The 21,864-nt window shown below is 45.7% G+C and overlaps 1 protein-coding gene across 1 annotated transcript in view; it reads left to right on the top strand.

The window, feature by feature from the left end:
• The window catches only part of CDC42BPB (CDC42 binding protein kinase beta), a 709,648-nt gene that overhangs the window by 622,180 nt on the left and 65,604 nt on the right, over positions 1-21,864 (top strand). The gene's annotated exons all lie outside the window — the stretch shown is intronic.

Genomic DNA, 21,864 nt, shown 5'->3' with positions numbered 1-21,864 from the left:
CCCCAGCCTCTTAACCCCAGTAAGCAGAGTACTTTATGCAATCTTAATATCCTGAGTCTGGAAGGAATATAATATTGTCTACACTGAATGGACCTCATCAACCAGGAATAGAGTGCGAACCTAGAAAATTGATATGATGAAAGGTTAATCCAGTTCATCACATTATTAGAAGGTTATCTTCAATAACAACAATTATGATGGATAAAGGTTCTTTATAAGGCTTAAGCAATAAGTATGCACTTGTTCCCTCACTTTAACAAGTTAACTTGCCTTCTGAATTAAAAAATAAAACGACAAATAAGATGTGAATGTTGATTTGCAAAATACTTAATCAGTATGAAAACACAAATGACCGAAAAACTCAAGTACAAGAAGAAAACAGTTAAGATAAAAGAATTCTAATGGCATAAAATCAACAAAGTAATGAGACTTGAGGGAACTAGGTTACAAATAGATGGGCAAATAAACTAAAATTAAAAGCCATATTAAATCAATAGGTTAAACGTATTATGTATTTAAAAGTCAGCCCAGATCCACACACTGCCATAATCATTCTTTATCTTCTGCCTCGCCATGTCTTATCCCTGGTCCAACTCCCATCTAGTAGCTTACTATGCATAGCTCCTATAGCTATTTTTAATACAAAACTTTGTGCTCCATCAACACGTTTGCATCCTCCCATCATATGCGGCACACATTCCTTCACCAGTTCCCCTGCTTGTAAAAAAAAAAAAAAGGCACCAATAGCTGCATGTTTTGTAGCTGGTGGCTGAGGTATTGATGTGTGAGTGTTTATTAGTGGTGAAGGGCCCACCGAATAAGAGTAGCAGCCCTTTCCCTATTTCATCATTTGGTTAGATTCCACAACAGCGTGAAAGGGTAGAGGTTGAAATGCAGCATCAGGCAGATTAAAAAAAAGGTTCCAGACTCATCACATTTTGACATGATGGCCCAAAGACAATAACGGAGCCAAGGCAATACCACAACAATGATCAAAAAGTACAGTGGAACTCGATATGCTCTGTGCCGGCTGCCAGTGATGTGTTGTAATTGGGCCTTCTACTATAATTATCGTAGTCACCCACCTTTTCCACCAGAGACAATTTCCACTGAATCCTCCATTCCTCATACATGAGAATGGACCAGGTCATTCTAAGGCATGATTCCTTACCTTAGAATATCCCCAGGCATCAGACTGGATCCGGAAAGTTTTTTCATCAGCAGTACCCCTGCGCGTTGGATAGCTGGCGTTGTGCGGCTCTGTGTTTCAGTTGCTGGTGTCGTAAACGTCGAGATGACGTCACGGAGACTACTTAGGCGCCACCCATGTGCGCTGACGCCTGTTCTTTCTTTTTCCGCGCCAGTAAGCGCAGATCCGGTTAGAGCATGTACCTTAGTCATTTTTTGACTACCTTTTTGAGACTTTTGTCCCCTGTAAGCCTACTCTGGTGCACGTAGGGATGCCTGGTTTTAAGTCTTGTGGGGCCTGCCATCGCAATCAGTCGGTGGCGGACCCCCACGACGTCTGTCTCTACTGCCTGGAGTGCGACCACGACTTTCGGTCCTGTATGGACTGTCTGGCCATGGCCCCGAAGGCCTTGAGGGAGCCGCGCCAGAAGCTGCTTGAGGTCCGGCACTCATCCCAGCGCCGTTCACGGTCCAGGAGGCCACTCCAGAGAACGCTCCCGGACCCACCATCATCGCTCCTCGGGCTCCAAGTCATCACCCTCAGTTTCGGGTAAGAGACGACACAAAAAGAAGTAGAAGAACCGACGGTCCCCAGATGCGGACAAGGGGGACAAGGGTTCTGCCCATGCGGCTCCTTCGGAGCCCGGGAGTCCCGCGGCCTACCCACCTTATATGTGTCCCTCGGCGATTCCCCCACAGGTACAAGAGTTTCTTGCTACCATGGACCTCCTGTTTAGGCCTGAGGCTCCCGCCGGCGCGCCCTTGAGCCCCGCGGTCCCATGTCAAGCCTTCGGTGGCTCCGACCCCGGCGCCGCAGTGTCCTGCACCGCTGGCTCCGGCCACGGCACCACAAGGTCCCCCGCTGCTGGCTCCAGCACCAGCGCACCCTCAGCTCTACCGAGCAGCGAGTCCGGGATATTCAGGCTATGATTCCGATCTTTCGGCCTCTATCCCGGGTTTCAGTCAGGATGACCCTCCGGCTCCTGGGACTGATGGCCTCCTGCTTCCTGCTAGTGCAACATGCAAGATGGCACATGCTGGCTCTGCAGTGGGATCTGAATGTTCCAGTGGGCGCAGCATCAGGACAACCTGTCCGATCACGTCCAGATCTTGGAGGGCACTGCACAACAACTGCAGTGGTGGCTCATGAATCGCGATTGGGTCAATGGCAGATCTCTCCCTTCCCCAACCGGAGCACACAGCGGTGATGGATGCGTCCCTCCTGGGATGGGGAGGCCACTTGGGAGAGGCAGAGGTCTCTGGTCTCCGGTGGAATCCCGTCTCCATATCTACCTTTTTGAAGCTTCGGGCGATCCGACTTGCACTGAAAGCATTCCTTCCCTCTGTTCGGGGGAGTGTGGTGCAGGAGTTCACGAACAACACCGCCGCCATGTGGTATTGCAACAAACAGGGTGAGGTTGTGGACCCTATGTCAGGAGGCTCTGCGCCTCTGGACATGGCTGGAACATCAAGGCATCGCTTTGGATGTTCAATACCTGGCAGGTTCTCTGAACGCCAGGGCGGACGAACTCCACTGCTGGTGCTTGATGGATCACAAATGGCGACTGAACTCGGAAGTGGCGCAAGGGCTCTTTCTGCAGTGGGGAGAGCCTTGGTTAGATCTATTTGTCACCGAAGAGACCGCGCAATGTCATCAGTTCTGCACGTTGGAATTTCCAAGGCGGCACTTGCTCGGTGGCGCTTTTCGTCACAAGTGGAGTTGCGGTCTGTTGTACGCCTTTCCACCTATACCACTTCTGCCCAGAGTGCTGAGGAAGATTCGGCGCGACCAGGCCCAAGTCATCCTTGTGGCTCCGGACTGGGCACGAAGATACTGGTATCCGGAGCTACTCACCATGGCGATCGATCCCCCAATTCGACTGCCTCTTCGGGAGGATCTTCTGTCACAGCAGCAGGGGATGGTCCTCCACCCGAACCGGTCCAGCCTCCACCTCCAAGCGCAGAGATTGAGCGGCGACAGTTGACAGCCTTCGATCTTCCTCCCGAAGTCTGTGATGTCATTCTGGCAGCCAGGCGTCCCTCCACTAAAACTGTATACGCCTGCAGGTGGAACAAGTTTGTGGCATGGTGCACAGGGAAGGCTGTGGGTCCCCTTTCTGCCCCTCATTCTGAGGTCCTTCTGTTCCTTCTTTCTTTGGCCCAGCAGGGCTCTGCTCTGGGCTCTGTCAAAGGTTATGTTTCGGCCATCTCCGCCTTTCTACGGCTTCCAGATCAGCCTTCTCTTTTTAAGCCCCCGATTGTTAACCGTTTCCTGAAAGGCATTACGCACACATTTCCTCACGAGCCGTTCATAATGCCTCAATGGGACCTAAACCTTGTCTTGACATATCTGATGTGCTCTCCCTTTGAGCCCTTTCATAACTGTCCTTTGCATCTTCTCACTCTCAAGACGCTTTCCTGGTAGCTAGCACCTCAGCCAGAAGAGTGAGTGAGCTCCAGGCTCTTTCTTCCAAACCTCCTTTCCTTTCTGTTCATCTGGACAAGGTGGTTTTAAGGGCCCGTCCTTTCCTGCCAAAGGTTGTCACGCCCTTCCACATCGGGCAGACCATCACTTTGCCCACCTTCTTTCCGCCTCCACATCCTTCAAAAGAGGAAGAGAGGCTCCACCTTCTGGACCCAAAATGTGCGCTCTTGTTCTATCTGAAGCGCACACAACAGTTCTGGGTTGATGACTAGCTCTTTGTTGGCTACGTGGGCACCAAAAAAGGTCAGGCCGTGCACAAACTTACCATCTCTCGGTGGGCCGTTCTTTGCATCAAGGCCTGTTACTCGTTGGCCAAGAAGGAGCCTCCTGTGGGGCTGCATGCCCATTCCACCAGGGCAACAGCAGCCACTTCTGCCTTGGGACGCGGCGTTCCCTTGCATGACATTTGTCAGGTAGCTACGTGGGCCTTGCTGCACACGTTTACCAAGCGTTACTGTCTTGACAGTCAAGTTTGGAGAGACGGCTTCTTTGGCCGTTCTGTTCTCCATAACTTTCTGGTGTAATCGTGTTCGTAGACCCACCACCAGGGTTGGTATTGCTGGTGTATCTATTCTAAGGTAAGTAATCTATCACGAACGTGTCTCTTTCAGATGCACAAGTTACTACTTGTGTAACGATATATCTGTAAGAGACATTAGTTACTGGTAGATTCCTTACCGCCCCACCCATCCTACCTATTCTGCAAGCTAATTTCTAGGGTTAAGGTCACCCCTTTCAGGGCCCTAGTTTCTTGGCACCGTTGGTCAATTTCTTGCATGGCTCTGCGTTCTTGGCGCGAAAAGTAATGTGCAGAACTGACGCCAGCGCGCATGGGTGGCGCCTAAGTAGTCTCCGTGATGTCATTTCTGAGCTTACGACGCCAGATGCGCAGGGGTACTGCTGATGAAAAATCGTTCCAGATCCAGTCTGACGCCTGGGGATATTCTAAGGTAAGGAATCTATCACTAACTGTCTCTTACATATATATCGTTACACAAGTAGTAACTTGTGCATCAGGCATACCCTTATGCACCTTCCACACCAAAACAATAATTAACCGCCTTTGTGGAAATTTAGAAATATCATTGTTTTGCTATTATTCATATTGCTTCAATTTTGGTTAAAATGTACTGAACGCTGCCGTTCCCCCACCCCCACTCCTGTCAGAGGAAAAAATCCTGATTCTTCCACAAAATCTCCTCATTTCTCAGCTGAAAGAACTGAGGCGTTTCCCTTCTCCTTGCTGAATTTCAAAGCTTGTTTTTTTGTGGAACTAGCTTACTCTCATTACAATCTTTCAGAAGCTAAAATAAAGTCTATTTGTATTTCTTTCTCATAGGAAGCAAATGATTGGGGTACTGTTATTTAGTTTTGGACCAGAGGTTACGTCTGCGCCTTTCTTCCATTGGTTTTATCGGATTCTTTATCTCCTACCTTGTAGTCCTGACATCTGATAGAGACGTCTAGCTGCTGATTCCTTACCTTTGAATTTCCCAGGCATCGGTCTGGATCCTGAAACTTTTACTTGAGCAGTACCCCTGCACGCTTCGTCTAGCTCCATTCGGCTGTGCGTGACGTCAACGTCATTAGCGTCGGTTATGACATTGCAGTCACCTATTTAGACGACACCCAGGTGCGTGAACGTCAGTACTTTTCTTTCTGTACCAGTTAATCGCCGTTCCGGAGAAATGCTTACCCCTCTGTCTCTTTCTGACCAGCTTTTTCGACTTTTTGCCGGGCAAAATTTTTTCTGTGTCAAGGGATATTTTCCAGAAAGACTGGGTTTAAACCGCGTGGCGCCGGTCACTGCGCCATGTCGGTAACCGATCCCCACGTCGTCTGTCTCTGATGTCTGGCGCACCACCATGACTCGTAGTCCTGTTCGGACTGTCAAGCTATGGCTCTGTAGGCCTTGCAGGAGCAAGCTTTGAAGCTCCTGGCAGTCAGCACCGGCCAGCGAGAATACGCCCGGTCCCGTTTGTAGAAGAGGACGCCAAAGGACCAGGAGCAGCTCTAAATCCCCTCCATCTCACTCTAGGTCTTCGGGACACTCGGGGAAGAGGCACCAGAAAGAGAAGTCTAGGCCAACTTCATCTTTGCCTCTGCTGTCGTCCATCAATGAATGAGGTAAGGAGCACCGGTTCTCCAGGCACTGTTCTGAAAAGCCAGAGCAAGGGTTGACTCCGTGCCTCCCCCCATTTCCGGAACGACCCCCTCTTAAATAAAAGAATTTTAAGAGGCCATGTGCTGTGTATTTGAGTGGGCAAACACCTCTGGTGAGCTTTCGGGCCCCGCGGGGTCCGAAGGAGCCTCATCGTATTCACCATAGTTGGCTCCGGCCACGATGCCGGTTGGACCTCATGGATCCGATCCAAGACAACACCTGTCGAGCCATTGTGACCTTACACAGCGTCGGACCCAAAGTTGGTGCCTTATTCCCGACGACAATGAGTCTGATCAGCTTCACTTGACGTCAAATCCGGCGACAGTAGAACCCAGAGGTTCTATGTTTTTTGCTGGACATTTTAAGGATATTTAAGGCACAGGAGAGGATTAGGAGGGGTCTATGGGCCCTCTGGAACACCAGGATGCATCTAATGAACATATGGACTGGTATGAGTGATTTGGGGAAGTCACTGGACTGGACACATCCCTAGATACTGGCATGCTCTCTCCGCTGACTGTGGATACACCTTCTCCCTTCCCCCAAACCATATCTCACAGTAGTGATAGATGCGTCACTTATGGGATGGTGCGGCCATCTGGGAGAGATGAAGATCAGGGGACACTGGTCTCAGGCAGAGTTGGGGCTTCACATCAATTTGTTGGAGCTGCGGGTGATCCGGTTGGCATTGAAAGCATTTCTTCCCTCTGTCAAGGGGAAGTTAGTGGAGGTCTTCATTGATAACACCACCGCCATATGGTACTGCAACAGTAGGGCGGGGTGGTGTCATGGATCCTTTGTCAAGAGGCCCTGCGTCTCTCGGCATGGCTTTAACAACAGGGGATAACATTGGTGGTTTAACACCTGCCAGGTTCTCTGAACGCCAGAGTGGGCAAACGAAGCCGTCGATGTCTAGCGGATCACAAATGGCGTTTCCAGTTGGAGGTGGTACTAGGTCTCTTTCAACAGTGGGGAGAGTATTGGTTAAATCCGTTTGCATCCGAAGAGAACGGGCAATGTCAGCTGTTTTGCACCCTGGAGTTTCCAAGGCGGCTATCGCTCGAGTGGAGTTCAGGCCTACTGTATACCTTTATGCTCATACCACTTCTGTCCAGGGTTCTCAAGAAGATCAAAAACGACCTAGGCCAAGTCATTCTTGTGGCTCCGGACTGAGCAAGGAGAGGGGTATCCAGAGCTTCTGAAAATGAGCACCGATCCTCCTATCAGCCTGCCACTTAGGGAGGATCTTCTGTTGCAGCAACATGTGAGGGTCCTCCACCAGAACGGGTCAACTCTCTGCCTTGGTACGTGTAGATTGAACAGCGGCAGTTGATCACTTTTGACCTTCCTCCTGAAGTATGTGAGGTTATTTTGGCGGCCAGGCAGCCCTCCACTAAGACGGTATACGCCTGTCGTTGGCAAAAGATTGTAAAATATTGTACAGGAAGGTCTGTTGACCCTCTGCCTGCTTCTCTTTCTACTATTATTCTTTTCATTCTTAAACTTGCCCAGCAGGGCTCTGCATTGGGTACTCTCCAGGGTTATCTCTCAGCTCTGTCCGCTTTGTTGCAGCTGCCAGACCAGTCCTCTTTGTTTAGGTCTCCTGTTGTAAATAGATTCTTAAAAGAACTTGTAGATATGTTTCCACCAACTCCCTTTGTCGTACCACAGCGGGACCTTAATGTGGTTCTCACTTTTCTTATGTGCACTCCTTTTGCGCCTTTGCCTAATTGTCCCCTCCGGCTGCTTACCATCATTTCTGGTGGCAATAACATCATCCCGAAGGGTAAGTGAGTCGCAGGTATGTCATCCAAGCCTCCCTATATGATGATCTTTGGAGATAAAGTGGTGCTTCGTTCTCGCCAAAGGTGGTGACCCCATTCCATGTGTTTCAGTCAAATATGCTGCCCACCTGTATTTGCACCCCGCATCCCTGTAAGGAAGAGGAGCGAGCGTCTCCACTGCCTGGACCCAAAAAAGAGCACTGCTGATCTATTTAGACCACACAAAACAGTTCCTGCTAGACGACCAACTCTTTGTGGGGTATGTGGAAGCTAAAAAAGGTTGGGCAGTGCAGAAACTGACATTTCTCGCTGGCTAAGAAGCATCCTCTAGAGGGCTTACGAGCTCACTCCACTAGGGAGAAGGCTTCGATCACGGCGTTTGCTCAAGGTGTCCCAGTCCTAGACATCTGCTAGGTAGCAACTTGGGCATCTTTGCACATGTTCGCCAAGCACTGTTGCCTGGACAGTCAGGCCCCGCATGGATGGACATTTTGCCTGTTCTGTCCTGCAGGACTTTTTGGTGTAAGAAATCTTTCCGTAGCCCACCACCAGGATTATATGGCTTGGGTTTCCGTTCAAAGGTAAGGAATCTGCAGCTGGAAGTCTCTCTGTCACATGATCAAGTTACTTACCTTCGGTAATGCATTATCTGGTAGGCAATATCTAGCTGCAAATTCCTTATAGACCCATCCATGCCTTCCTGATTTATTAGGGCTAAGGTTGTTCCCTTTTTCAGGGCCATAGCTTTGGCACACACTCAAGTCCGTCACTTCATGGCTCGGCGCTTCTGGCGTGGAAAAGTACTGACGTCCACATGATTGGGTGGTGCCTATATAGGTGACTGCGGCGTCATAACCGACTCTGACGACATCACGGATAGCCAAATGGAGCCACCTGATGGAGCGCAGGGGTACTGCTCATGCAAAAGTTGCTGGATCCAACCTGACGCCTGGGAAATTCAAAGGTAAGATATCTGCAGCTAGATATTGTCTCTACGAGGTAATGTGTTAACGAAGGTAAGTAGCTTGTTCATTAAGCTTGATTCTTTGCATTGCAGCCACAGATCAATTCGGACATTGCTGCACCACCATGCAAGTGCTGCTTCTGTGATCACTTATCACAGTTGATAACGCAATTTGCTGTCCGTATTTTGCTTATAATTTTTATTAATTTGCTAACCTCATCTTCTCTCATAAATCAATTTCTTTTAAAAGAAAAAAGCAAGTATTAGGGTATTGTCACCCTGCTGTGTGCATGTGATGTATGGACTCTTTACATGGCTTAAGATCTTATGCAGTAAGCACAACAATTAGCCCTAAAGACATTAGGGCAAATAAGGCAAAACTTTCATGCCACTTCCCTAGCAGAAGAAACACCTACATTTAGGTGTCCCTCTTGTGTTCAGCCAATTCCACTTAGCAACTATTACCTGGTAAAGAACAAGCTCCATTGTCGTTGTGAAAAATGAAATCTAAGAAATACAAGTGGGGGGGATTACTCCTCAAAATAAGGCGTGTAAGACTTCTAATTTATATTATGTTTGCTTTATTCCAAATGGCAAATATGGTGACAAACAATTGCTTTACTAGATGCAAGGCGGTTCTGCACAGTTTTTAAAAGATTAAATGGACTATTTCAGGCTGATCTTGTGCACAAACCTGGTCACTGTGATTGTGGCGCTTATAGGCATGGTTTTACCTGTCTTATCTGAATGAGGTTGACTAGTTTTCTCAGTGGTGTTGAAGCAAATTCAGTGGACGTGCCATTTGATAGAGAAACACTTTTCTAGATACTAAGTTGAGAATTGATCAGCAAGGTTTAAGTAGAGAAAAGTTATGGCTCAAACCTTAGCGTTGACTTCTTATTTAGAGGTCCGGACAGAAAAATAAAATGAACCCTAGCAAAAATGTTCAAACTAGCTCCACCCTTCAGGTACCCTTGACTGTAATGAGGGCATGGTTGCAACAATGGTTGGGTTATGAGAGGCCTTAGAGCAGACCTTAACCATCAGACCAGGAGGGAAAATGTTAAAGTGTAAGAATGACCACCATGCTCATTTACAAATGTGAAAATAAGGAAAAGATCTTTTAAACTGCATCTTGTTTTTATTCAGACTTGGGTTCGCTTTGACTCAGAAAGCTAAGCCCCAGGAACCATTTCATATCAGTTCATTATTTCTGCTATGTTGATGCAGGTTCTTTGGAAAACTTTTGGTGTTTTTACACGATACAATTTTCTTTATGAAGTTTTCTCTTATCAACCGTTGGCGATGTCAGTTCCTTTCTTTCCAGGTCTTTCAACATGGATCCGGTGCTCCACCCCAAATTCTATCTGTTTTCCAACGACTTCTAAGAACAGATTCCTGTGTGCTTGGGAACAAAGTCCCTACCCAGGACAACAGGTTTCAAATCATGCTGTTTCCGCAGAAAGCACTTCTCTGTCCTAAACCTGTCTGAGTTGTGTCTCCGGTGTTTGGGCCACATCTTGAACTCATGCGACAGATGTGCTCTCATGAACTTGAAAGCGATTTGGGACCAGGAGGTGTAGCAGCTGTGTAATACCGAACACTAGAACTTGTTGCAACCTTTGCTTAAGTCCCGCTCAAGTCCAGGATGTGGACTCGGTCCTGCTACTGAGGCCTTTCCCGTGAAAGTTCAGCATCGTGTTCAATGTCCTCCGGTAAACAAAATCAAAGTAAAAGCACCAACATTACAAAGGTAAGTGGGACTCAACCCCATCCCGCCTTTCTAAATCTAAACGGAAGATGTGAGACCATCATGTTATGATGTGAGTCGTTCACCTTTGAGCTATCCAGTCTCTGAGCTGATTCCTCAGATGATCCCAGTGCGCCTCTAGTTTCTGGGGGCCATGGCAACACCATAGCAGACTGAAGCCTTCAAGGAGGACATGCTGTCGATTTTTGATATAGTTCTGGTTCCTTCTGGCATGCCTTTGGGCCCCAAGGGCCTCTAGTCAGGTCACCACTGGGAGATTAGTCTTCTGCACTGTCTGACACCTAGGGACCAGCTTCAGGCCCATACCAACTCTGGTTCAGGCTTCTACTCCTGCTCAAAGATCTGTCCTGGTCCCTTCCATGTCAACGCTACTGGCACCTGAAGATGATCCGTTATAGATACCACTTTCAGACATAGTACTTACTTCGGCTCAATGTCTACAGATTAAGAAAGAGCAACCGGTTGTCATGCACCCGGACACGGAACCCGTGACTCAACCAGGGCGCACATAGCAGCAGAGGCTCAATTATCTTTTTGGCTCTGATTCAGAACAAGATACAGCCCAGGATGTAGACTGTGACGGTGGTGATGAGAATGGTTTCCTCCCCCATCGATACCCAGATGATTCTTTTTACATTAATTTGCTAGACGCCATTGGCCTTGACATCTCTCTTGAGGTATCTCTCTTGACTTGCCACTTGGGCTACTAATAGAAGAAAGCGCCTCCTTTGCAGTGGTGACCACTACTAATGTCCTCACAGAGATGGTGAAGCCTGGGCCAGCCATTTCTGAGCCCGTGCTCCATTTTAATGAGGCCCTCACCGATATCTTAAAGGCCACTTGGTCAAAGCTGTGTTTCTGTCCTCCAGTAAAAAGACAGGTCGCCAGGCTTAATATGCCGGCTACTGGCTATCCTGAGTTTCATATCAATCATCCTACTTAAGAGAGCCTTGTGGTTCAGGCCTCAACTGGTAAAGTAAATACTAATTCATTAAGATCACTTCATACAGAGAATCCAAGTGGATTGAGACTTTTGGCAAGTGCATGTTTTCCTCCGCCAATCTGGTACTACAGTTGGTTAATTCGGTTTGCTTACTGGTTTGTTATAAACATGCCGTTTGGGTTCCGATCAGTGAGATGTGCCCTGCATTCCCAGAAGACCATACGCCTTCTTTGTCTGAAACGATTCATGTTGGAAGAGACATGGCCAGATATGTTATCCGTGCTGGTCTACATACTACTGATTGCCTGGGAAGGGCAGTTGGTACCAGTGTTGTACATCGTCAACATGTGTGGATACACGCTACATGATTTTCCTGCAGTGTACAGGACTCCCTCATCCATATGCCTTTCGATGTGTCATGCCTTTATGGTGAGAATGCAGACTCTGCGCAGGAGTGCCTACAGAAAGTAGAGCCATTGAACGCTACTTGAGTCTGTTGAGATCTGCCAAGCAGTTTCCAAACCAATTCAGAAAGTTCTGTTGCTATTCCAGATGGCTGGAGTTTAGGTAGGCAAAGACTGCCTTTCCAACCGGTACAGCAATCAACAAAGTCCTTTCAAGGCCATGGACATGGATCTGGCAGACATCACAAGAGCCAACAGGGCTGTCAGTCCTTCCATTCCTGTTCCTCTGCTGACCACTTTAGTTTGCAATTATGCTATTAGTTGCATCTTCCCACACAGAAGGGGACAGGATTTATTATTTTGTTCCAGGGTGGTGATCCATTATGTCTGACAGATGGAACTTACAAATCGTTCAGCATGACTACGCCCTGCCTTTTTTTCTTGCCTTGCTAAATATTGCCCAACATCACAAAACGTTTCAGAATATCACCTGTGCATTCTTCTGCAGGAGGTGCAAGTGTTACTCTCCACGAGAGCTATTTGAGAGGGTACCAGTCTCTGAAAGAGAAGAGGGTTGTTACCCTCGCTATTTTCTTATGCCAAAGGATGGATGTCTCAGGCCTATATGGACCTTCAGACTCTTAATTACCTCCTGCAGAAGGACAAATTCAACATGTTCTGCTGGCCAGATCCTATCTGCTCTGATACTGGTTGATTGGATGATGTCCTTGGCACATCAGGACGTATATTCTCATATACTCATTTTGCAGACCCACAGACATCTGTTAAAGGTAGCCCAGGATCATTTTCAGTTTGTCATGCTCCCCTTCAGCCTCTTGGGTGATGATTGCTGCCCATCTTTAGATGTCGGGCTGTCTGCCTCACCAGTTGCCCCTCAGTTGATGGCGGGGGTCGCTGCCCACCTTTCGGGAATGGCAATTTTACACTACTTTGATGACTCGGTGTTGCAGGCGGCCTCGCCACATTCTGTCATAGACCACCTTCAAACAACAGCTAACCTACTAATATTGTTGGGGGTTCACAATCAACGAGCCAAGGCCACACTTGGTTCTTTCACAGAAGCTTCTGCTCCCAGTTTCTCTGAACTTTAAAAACAGATTTCATCCTTAAGATTATGTCAGCTTATCACATGAGTACATTTCAGCTACTGTCAGAGCATCCACCCTACATCACTTTTTTCCTACACATGTTGGGACTTAAAACTGGAGTGGTATTTTTGCCAAAAGTTATGACTCCTTTCCACATGGGGCAATCCACCCCACCCATCGAAAGAGGAGAGGCTCCATTGGCTGGATCTAAAAGGGTTTTGAGCTTTAGCATTGATTTTACTATGTGGCTGTTTAGCTTTTTATGGGGTTCTCCTGGACCAAGAAAGGCCCGACTGTGCAGAAGAGGACACTTCTAAGGTGGCTAGACTTCTGCATCAAGATCTGCTATGCACTGGCCAGGAATCAGCACCTAGAAGTCTGAAAGCCCGTTCTACCAGGGTTAAGGCTCCTATCACTGCTTTGGCTCGTGGTGTGCCTGTCCTTGACATCTGCCAGGCTGTGACATAGGCGACAGTGCACACTTTCATAAAGTACTACTGCCTTGACAGCTAGGTCTTGCAGGAGGGGTCCTTTGCCTGCTCTGTTCTGCAGGACTTTTTGATCTGAGTCCACTCCACAGACACTCCACATGGGGACATACTGCTTTGGTATTGATTCTAAGGTGAAGAAATTGTGGTTAGAAGTATCCATCAGAAGAACAAGTTACTTACCTTTGGTAACGCTCTTTCTGGTTAATACCCGGCCTCCCATCTCCCGGTTCTGTGGATTGGCCTCTTTTTAGCATCTAAGAAGGTCTAAAGTTAATATTCAGCACACTGGTCCCAACAGTTGTTTATGCTCTGTGTCTGAGCGTGTGGAAAGTAGAAAACCTAAAATGGCCATCAGCAAGCAGGGTTGACTCCTATGTGCAGCTCTTCTCCGTCACTTTTGATGCGGTACTGAGCCAATGTAGAGCCTCATGGTGGCACTTAAAAGCATTGGGAAACACTGCTGCTGAAAAGTTTTCAAGCTCTAGTCTGATGCCTGGGAAGCATTCTAAGATGAGGAATATGTGGTTAGGTAGTGTATCCACTAGAAAGAACATTCCCAAATGTAAGTAACTTCACCTGGATCAGAAGGCGCAACTAGAAGATTGTTTTTTTTAGTTTTTTTTTTAGACTTATAGCCTTAGTCAGCCAAATGGGTATTTGTCCCTATAGTTTAAAACCTCTGGATCAGGATAATATATTGTTGGATAGGGCTGCCACTGTACCTGTTTCCACCAGGATTGAGATGAAATTAAATAGAGAGGTTCCAAAATGAAAACTTTTTTCCTATGAAGAGCGGGGGTTGGGGTTTGGTTGTTGACAACTAACTCACTAGTGGTTGCTGCGCATACCATAAAGTTCGATTGTAATAGGGATGCTACCACCCTTCTTATGAAGAGCCTCTTGCTATGATGCTATGTGGAAGAAGCTGTCTGATGCTGGTCTGAACTTACTTGGAGACGATAGTGCAGGGGTCTTCAAACGGGGGCACGCCTGCTAGGGGGTGCGCCAGGCTCTGGGCAAGAAGAGCATTTATTATGCCCGTAGGGAACAGAGACAACCATCATGCTCAAAACACTGATAGAACACTGAGTGGCAGTAATTAACTCTGTAATGGCCATCCTAATGTCGGTATTTGCAGCATGAATCTTTTCTGGATCTGGTTGCTGTGCGTTATGCTGCCATCTAATCGGTGGGTCTGGAATTATACACTTTTTTGAAGTCTTTATATTTTTTGTTGTTGGGCGTTGACTGATCCCCCATTTGGTGCTTCCTGTGATGTAGTACACCCTCCCCAGAAGCTCCCACTCTTGAGAGCCATCTTCAGATTCTTTTTACCCGCCGTTGGGTCTGGATGCCCACTTGAAGGCTCTCCACAGGCACACTATGCCATGTAGGGACAGAAACCAACCCCATTCCTGAAAGACCTGAGATTGCGAGTGACAAGGTAGAAACCCCCGCCTGAGGCGCAGAAGGGGAAACATGCAACACTGACCTGCGAATCGTCAAAGTCTAGGCACAAGCGACCAACAAGGACAAGAGGCTACAGGTAGCACCGAAAAAATTGCCTGAACCTTAAAAATCTGACTCAGTGGCGTAGAAGGGAGCCTCGCCTTCAAAACAATTGCAGACTGAAGGCAGGCCCCAGAATCTCTCAGATCCCTCAAAAGAGACACTGCAGGTGGAAAGTCTTCTGAGTAGAGGCACATGTCAAAAGTTGGACACGGTTGAAACGATTTGTCGTCGAAGCAAGAAAGATCTCTGGGCGACGCAAGAAGCTTGACAAACGATAGATTGTCGGGGATTCTTGGACGTTGAAACCAGAGATCAATGTTGACCCTCGATCTGGAAGAACGCTCGGTGGCGATTGAGAGAAAAAAGAGGCGCCTCAAGGCCGAAGTGGCCTCCTTAATCCAGAAAAGGGACTTCAACGCATCCTTAAAGCAATTTCAAATTCCACAGAAAACGTCAACGCTGAAAGACCAGGTCTAGAAATACGTCGAAGACATCGGACCTCCCATGACACCTGAACCTCAGAACTAGGAAGAAGAGACTACCTATGAGGATGAAGAGGAACAGGAAGGACTAGGTAAATTTCAGGAATCCGAAGACTCTGAATACACAGAATCTGACATGAGGTGCAGATGGACTCTCCTGAGGAAGGGGCAGACTGTAATCCTTCAAAGCTTTCGCCTCCAGATGATATTGAGATGTACAATCTGGGCATCAAAAAGGTTGCAGAGATGTATGGAACGCAGTTTAAGGAGGAAAAGTCGCAGTCATGTTCCGTGCTGAAAACTCTGATTCCATCCCAAGCCAGTAATCAATTCCTTCCAATGCTGCCTAGCGTGCTAGACCAAGCAAGGGAGGCATTAAAGGAACCTTCCACATCTGGGCCACCTGCTGATAAGGACTGTAAAAAGATGGACCTCATGGGCAGAAAATTTTAACAAAGCGCAGCCAATGGCGCATTGCAAATTCAAACGCCCTCCAAAACATACATGCCTGCCAGCACTGGGAGGAAATAGTGAAGTTCCCTGAACCACATGCCAGAGCAATAACAAAAGAGAGCTGCACACCTGGCAGAAGAGGGAAAAAATATTGCTAACACCTGCCAAAAATCAGCATTGAATGCAGCAGACACAGCAAGCCGCCAAATAATGACAGGCATCACACTACGCTGTCATTCTTGGCTGAGGATTTCCGGGTTCAAGCCGGAGGTGCAAGCAAAAATAAAAAATACACTGTTCAACTGAGAACAGTTATTCGGAAACACTGTCTGCAACACTTTTAATCGATTGAAAAAGGACAATGAAACTGCTAAATCCATGGTGGCGTTGCAGTTTAAAGGAACCTTATGAAGAGAGATTGTGTCAGCACGCAGGATTACTGGAAACGCCAGCTTCGCAGGCTCATCACACCAAGGTTTCCAAGGAAGGAGCCAAGTTGTGGCACCACATGAGCACTGGCAGTACTAACAGCAAGAGTGCCAATCTTTTCAAGGAAAAACACAGGGAAGGGGACAGCCTCACAGGGGAGGTACAACCCCACCTAACAAGTGACTTGTCAAAGAGACACAGCCTCTTGCACTCCACATCGGTGGGAGGCAGAATAAAAAACTCCTTGAGGAAGATAACATTAGACAAATGGATATTAAACATCATAGAGTTTGGAAACCTCATAGAATTGGACAAGATAACTCCAATAAGGGGAGTTTGCTGGAAAAAAGAGCAATAGAAAAGGTGCCCAGAGCAGAGATCAAGAAAGTAAATTACTTAACATATTTCCTTATCCCAAAGATAGACTAGTATCTATGCCCAGATTCATAAACATATAGATACAAAGATTCAAAATGACAGCCTTACAGGACGTCATCTCAGAACTGCAAATATGGGATTACATGGTAACTATAGATCTAAAAGATGCATACTTACACATCCCAATAAATGATAAACACAAAAAATACTGGAGATTTGAGGTGTACAAAACTCACTACTGTTTCAGACTGCTAGCCTTCGAAGTAGAAGTGGCAGCACACTTAGGAAAACAAGGCACACATGTCTATCCTTTCCTGGATGACTGGTTAGTAAGAGCAAACTCCCACAGCAAATGCAAGGAGCATATACAGTAGGTAATGAGGACACTATTCACACTGGGTTGCTCTATAAACATATAGAACATAGAGAAGTCATCAACAACACCAGAACAAGAAACATTGTTTCTAGGACCAAGAATCAGTTCAATCCTAGGGAATGTGTATCCCAGCGAGAAGAGAATACAGTCACTATTGCAGAAAATTCACTTTTACCAGCAAGGACAAGCTCTGACAGTGAGGACTGTGGGGAAATTGTTAGGGAAGTTGGCTTCATGCATTCTTTGGATTCCATATGCAAGGCTACACATGAGATCTATTCATGAATCTCTACATAATCAATGTTCACAAGCAACAGGGAGTTGGAAAGATCTAGTGGTTGTTACACAACAGCTACAGAAGGAGATGGCCTTGTGGAACAGATACCATGTAATGCAAGGAATGAAATTTGCAGAACCTACTCCAACAGTACCCATTACAACAGATGCCTCTCATATGAGCTGGGGAGCTCACATGGGCTTATGTAAAGTCTGAGGAGTCTGGAAGGAACAAGATGCAGTACAGCATATCAATATCTTGGAACTTAATACGGTGTTCCTTGCCTTCAAACCCTTTCAGAAAGAGATATTAGGAAGTACAATATTGATTCAAACAGACCATACAACAACAATGCTTTATATCAACAAACAAGGGGAGACTCAATTATTTGCCCTATCAAAGCTAACCCAAGAAATCTGGAAGTGGGCGATGCAGAGACAAATGGAGATAACAGCAGTTCATCTACCAGCGAAGGACAGTGTAGAAGTGGACAGACTGAGCAGACTAGCATCATGCTCTCACAAATGAGAATTCAATCAAGGGATACTCAAAAAGATCTTTTCAAGTTGGGGAACACCAAAGAGAGATCTATTTCAACCCCAAGGATCACAAAATGCCAAACCTTTGATTCCAGGCAACCATCCCACCAATCCCTAGGAAATGCTCTGTCGATAGACTGGTCAGGGATATTTGCATACGCTTTTCCCCACGATACCACTGTTGCACAGAGTGGTCAACGAATGCAAGTTAGGCAAAATGACTCCAATACTAATTGCCCCTCAGTGGGCGCAGGCCAACATGGTTTTTCCGACTTAATAGAAATAGAACAAGGGAACATTCTGAAACCACCAGCACAACAATACCTTTCGTAAATGGAAGATGAAAGCATGCTACACACAGAACCAGAGTCTTTAAGCCTAGCAACCTGACTCCTGAGGATTTAGAATTTGGATATCTAAAGCTGTCGGAGAACATAATAGCTGCTCTTAGAGAAGCAAGAAAGCCAAAAACAAGGAAGTGCTGTGTCGGTAAATAGAAAAGATACTTTTTATGGTGCCTTAAAAAGGGTTTATTGAGGACGAACACTAAGGATTCAATGGTGCTAAAATACCCAACACACCTACTAGACTGCAAATTAACATATGCATCTTGAAAATTACAATTAGCTGCAATTCTAGTCTACACAAGAGGTTACATAGGAAGACGTTTTTTCACAGCTCCGGAGATAAAGTGGTTCTTATTTTCATTTAATTTCAAGATTCTTATAAAGTGCATGACTACCCAAACACAGGCTTCCCAACGCTAACAGGTAACCTTAAAGATGAGGGCCGAAATAACTTCATGAGAAAAGATAAGTTTCAGTTGTTTCCTGAGGATAAGCAGGTTATCATAAGACCTTAAATTTAACTGGAGTGAATTCCAGAGCTTGGGAGCCAAGTAAGCAAAGGAACGTTGAAATGATCAAACCACGCAGGTAAAGTGAACAGGAACTGGTTTAATCGTAATTGCGGGTCTCCAGCAACCACATGTCCCAACAAAGGCAGGCAGGAACAGCAACTGCCTTTACAAATTCAAAACGGAACAAACGTTTGTTCCAGAGAGCGTGCCTTAGCGCGAGGTCGAAAAGGATCCATCTCTCGTCAAGAGACGGAAGGAACACTACGCACCCCCTCCCCCAATGAACCACAAATAACAGCAAAAGTAGAACACCTCTGAGTAATTGGAAAAGAAAGAGAAAATAAAGAGATACAAAATGATGCCGAAAATGATAAAGCAATCTAGCCAGACAACTTTAAAACATAACAAAATCACTAAATGTTTGCGGTAAAGCAATATCCGTTCAGGGATAGAAACATCCTTCAAAGAGAGCATCTCTTTTGTTTGCTGATCCACAATATTGGAATCCCCAACAGAACTTTCTAAATCCAAAGAAACAAAATGATCCGCAAAAGATCAGTCTCAGGAATTACTTGTTTTCTAGGTACGATATCTTGCTTAGAAAGAACCTCATTAGTAAATAAGGGAAAATTCGCCAAATCATCTGTAAAAGAATAAAATTGTGAGGAACACCGAAGATGCAAGTTTTGAGGATTAACCTTATCCACATTTTTTCTGAACCTTAGCCAGCCTATTTAGACTCCACCAAGACCCATTGTTAAGTTTGGCAGAGGTTTTACCTTTAACAACAACTCTAAAGATCTTCTCAGAAAATTTTGAATTACCTTTTTTGACATGAAAAAGGTCATTTAATTTTGACATAATCACCAACCAACAAGATCCTGGTATTTCCCTCAGATAAACATTTTAGAACTTGAAAACTAGGGTCACACAAGAAAGTTTGATCAACAGATACTTGCACCTTTTCTTTGGAATTCTGTCGATCTTGGACATTCTGCCGAGCCTTAAGATAAATCTCTTTCAAATCAACCACCGGAGCACTTTCCTTCATCCAAGAGGGTGTAAAGCTCAACCAAGGAGCCCTACCTTTAAGCATCATAAAATGAGAGAACCCAGTAATAGTATGAGGAGATGTATGATATGCCCATATTTTCTTGCAACAAATTTTTTAACACCAACTTTGTTGGCACGAGCAGATTGAATAGAATCAACGATGACTATTAAATCCTCCCACTTGATCATTCTGTTGATCATTCGTGTGTGGTGAGTATAAGGCAGTTTTAAGGTGTTTATATTTCTGACAAGCAAGAAACTTCCAAAGTCATTAGAGGTAAATTGCACTCCAGTGTCAGAAACAATGCAATCAGGAAGTCCCTCTCTATGAAAACACTCTCCTAAAAATTCTGTAACAACTTTAGAGGTAGGTTGGGAAATCCATTTATACTCCACCCACTTTGAAAAATAATCAATAAGTACAACCACATACAACTTGCAAGAAGAGATGTTATCATATGGTCCAAGGAGGTCTAGAGCTAATTGTTGCCAAGATCTTTCAGGCTAGTAGGAATATTTTATATCAATCTTGGAGGTGATAAGGGATTTGTCAGAATTGGCACACAACAGACTTGATTTAACAAAAGAAGAAACTTGATAATCTAAGTAAGGCCACCAAAAATGCCCTCTAACCCTTCTTTTAGTGCATGTTTCTCCCAGATGACCTTCATGAGACAGTTTTAAGATTGATTCTCTGAGACCTCTGGGTAGCACAAGACAACTATATTTGGCAACAACCTCAACGGTAATGGCATCCTTGACCTTCCAGGAAACTTGCAATTCTGCTGAAAGCATTTTCTCCCTAGGCCAGCCTTTATTTACAAACTCCACAACTTGGGACAAATCTTTATCCTGATGAGTAGCTTCTAACTAAGCTGTTTTGGAAATATTACCAGACCACTCCCCCAAAACATTCTCCACAGTAGCTACAACACACTACTCAACCAACTCAGTATCACTGAGAGGCTGGGTTCAGTCAATCTGGATAAGCAGTCAGCCACAACATTATACACACCAGGAATATATTTTGGCCTTGGAATTGTATTCATACATTTTAGATACAATTCTCACCAAACAAGCTGAAGCTTTACCAGTGCCATTACTATTCAATAAAGACAAAAGAGGTTTGTGGTCAGTCTTAATGATAAAACTTTTACCCCTCAGATAAGTTTTAAAATGTTCAGTACCCCAGGCACATTCTAAAGCCTCACGCTCAATGGCTGAATATCTTCTTTCAGCTAAAGAAAGAGGTCTAGAGGCAAACGCCACAGTTTTTACCATATTGTTGGATTTCTGGCTTAACATGGCACCCAAACCCTCTAAAGTAGCATCCACACTCACTATACACTGTTCCCTAAAATTGAAGGGAGCCTAGGAAGAAGCATTGACAATGGAGGCCTTAATCCTTTCAAAAGATAACTACTGAAAGATCACCCTTCTTAAGCAGCAACCTGTGGGGTGAAGCAACAAATCTGGAATAGCACTCACAAAGACCTAAAAATGATCTCAATTTCTTCTTTGTCCTCTGGAGCAGGCATAGACTCAATTGTCTCCTTTAATTTGCGTTTAGGAGAAATACCTTTGGCAGAAATAGAATGACCCAAATACTCAACTTCTTGGGTGAGAAATTTACACTTTTCCAGCTAGAGAGTCATCCCCTTGTCCTGTAACACTTGAAAAAACTTAGACAATCTGGCATTGCGAGACTCCTCATTTTCAGCAAAAATCAGGATGTCATCCTGAAATGCAACCACACCTTCCATTTCACCAAAAAGAGAAAACATGAGTTTTTGGAAAACGGAAGCTGCGGATGCAAGTTCAAAAGGCATGCAAATGCATCTAAAGGCCCCATCAGGAGTGATAAACGTAGCCAGTTGGCTCCACCAATCTGGGCAAGTAACTCCTGAATCATGGGAAGAGGATGACAATCAACCATAATCTGTCTGTTGAGGGATCTCAAGTCCACACACAGCCTCAAGAGGCAGGAACAGCAACGGCCGTTACAGATATAAAACAAAACAAATGTTCGTTCCCGAGAGCGTGCCTTAGCACGAGGTGGAAAAGAACCCATTTCGCGCCAAGAGACAGAAGGAACACTGCAAACGTCCTCCGCTTCTGGCTCTTTTTATTCTTGGTATAGTCAAGAGAGATTGCTTGTTTGATCATAACTCCTGTAAGTTCTGGTGAGGAACAAGGAATTGCT

The sequence above is a fragment of the Lissotriton helveticus genome, chromosome 9 (assembly GCF_964261635.1).
Source record: "Lissotriton helveticus chromosome 9, aLisHel1.1, whole genome shotgun sequence".
In the NCBI taxonomy this organism is placed as follows: Eukaryota; Metazoa; Chordata; class Amphibia; order Caudata; family Salamandridae; genus Lissotriton; species Lissotriton helveticus.
This window is presented reverse-complemented; position numbering and strand designations above follow the sequence as displayed.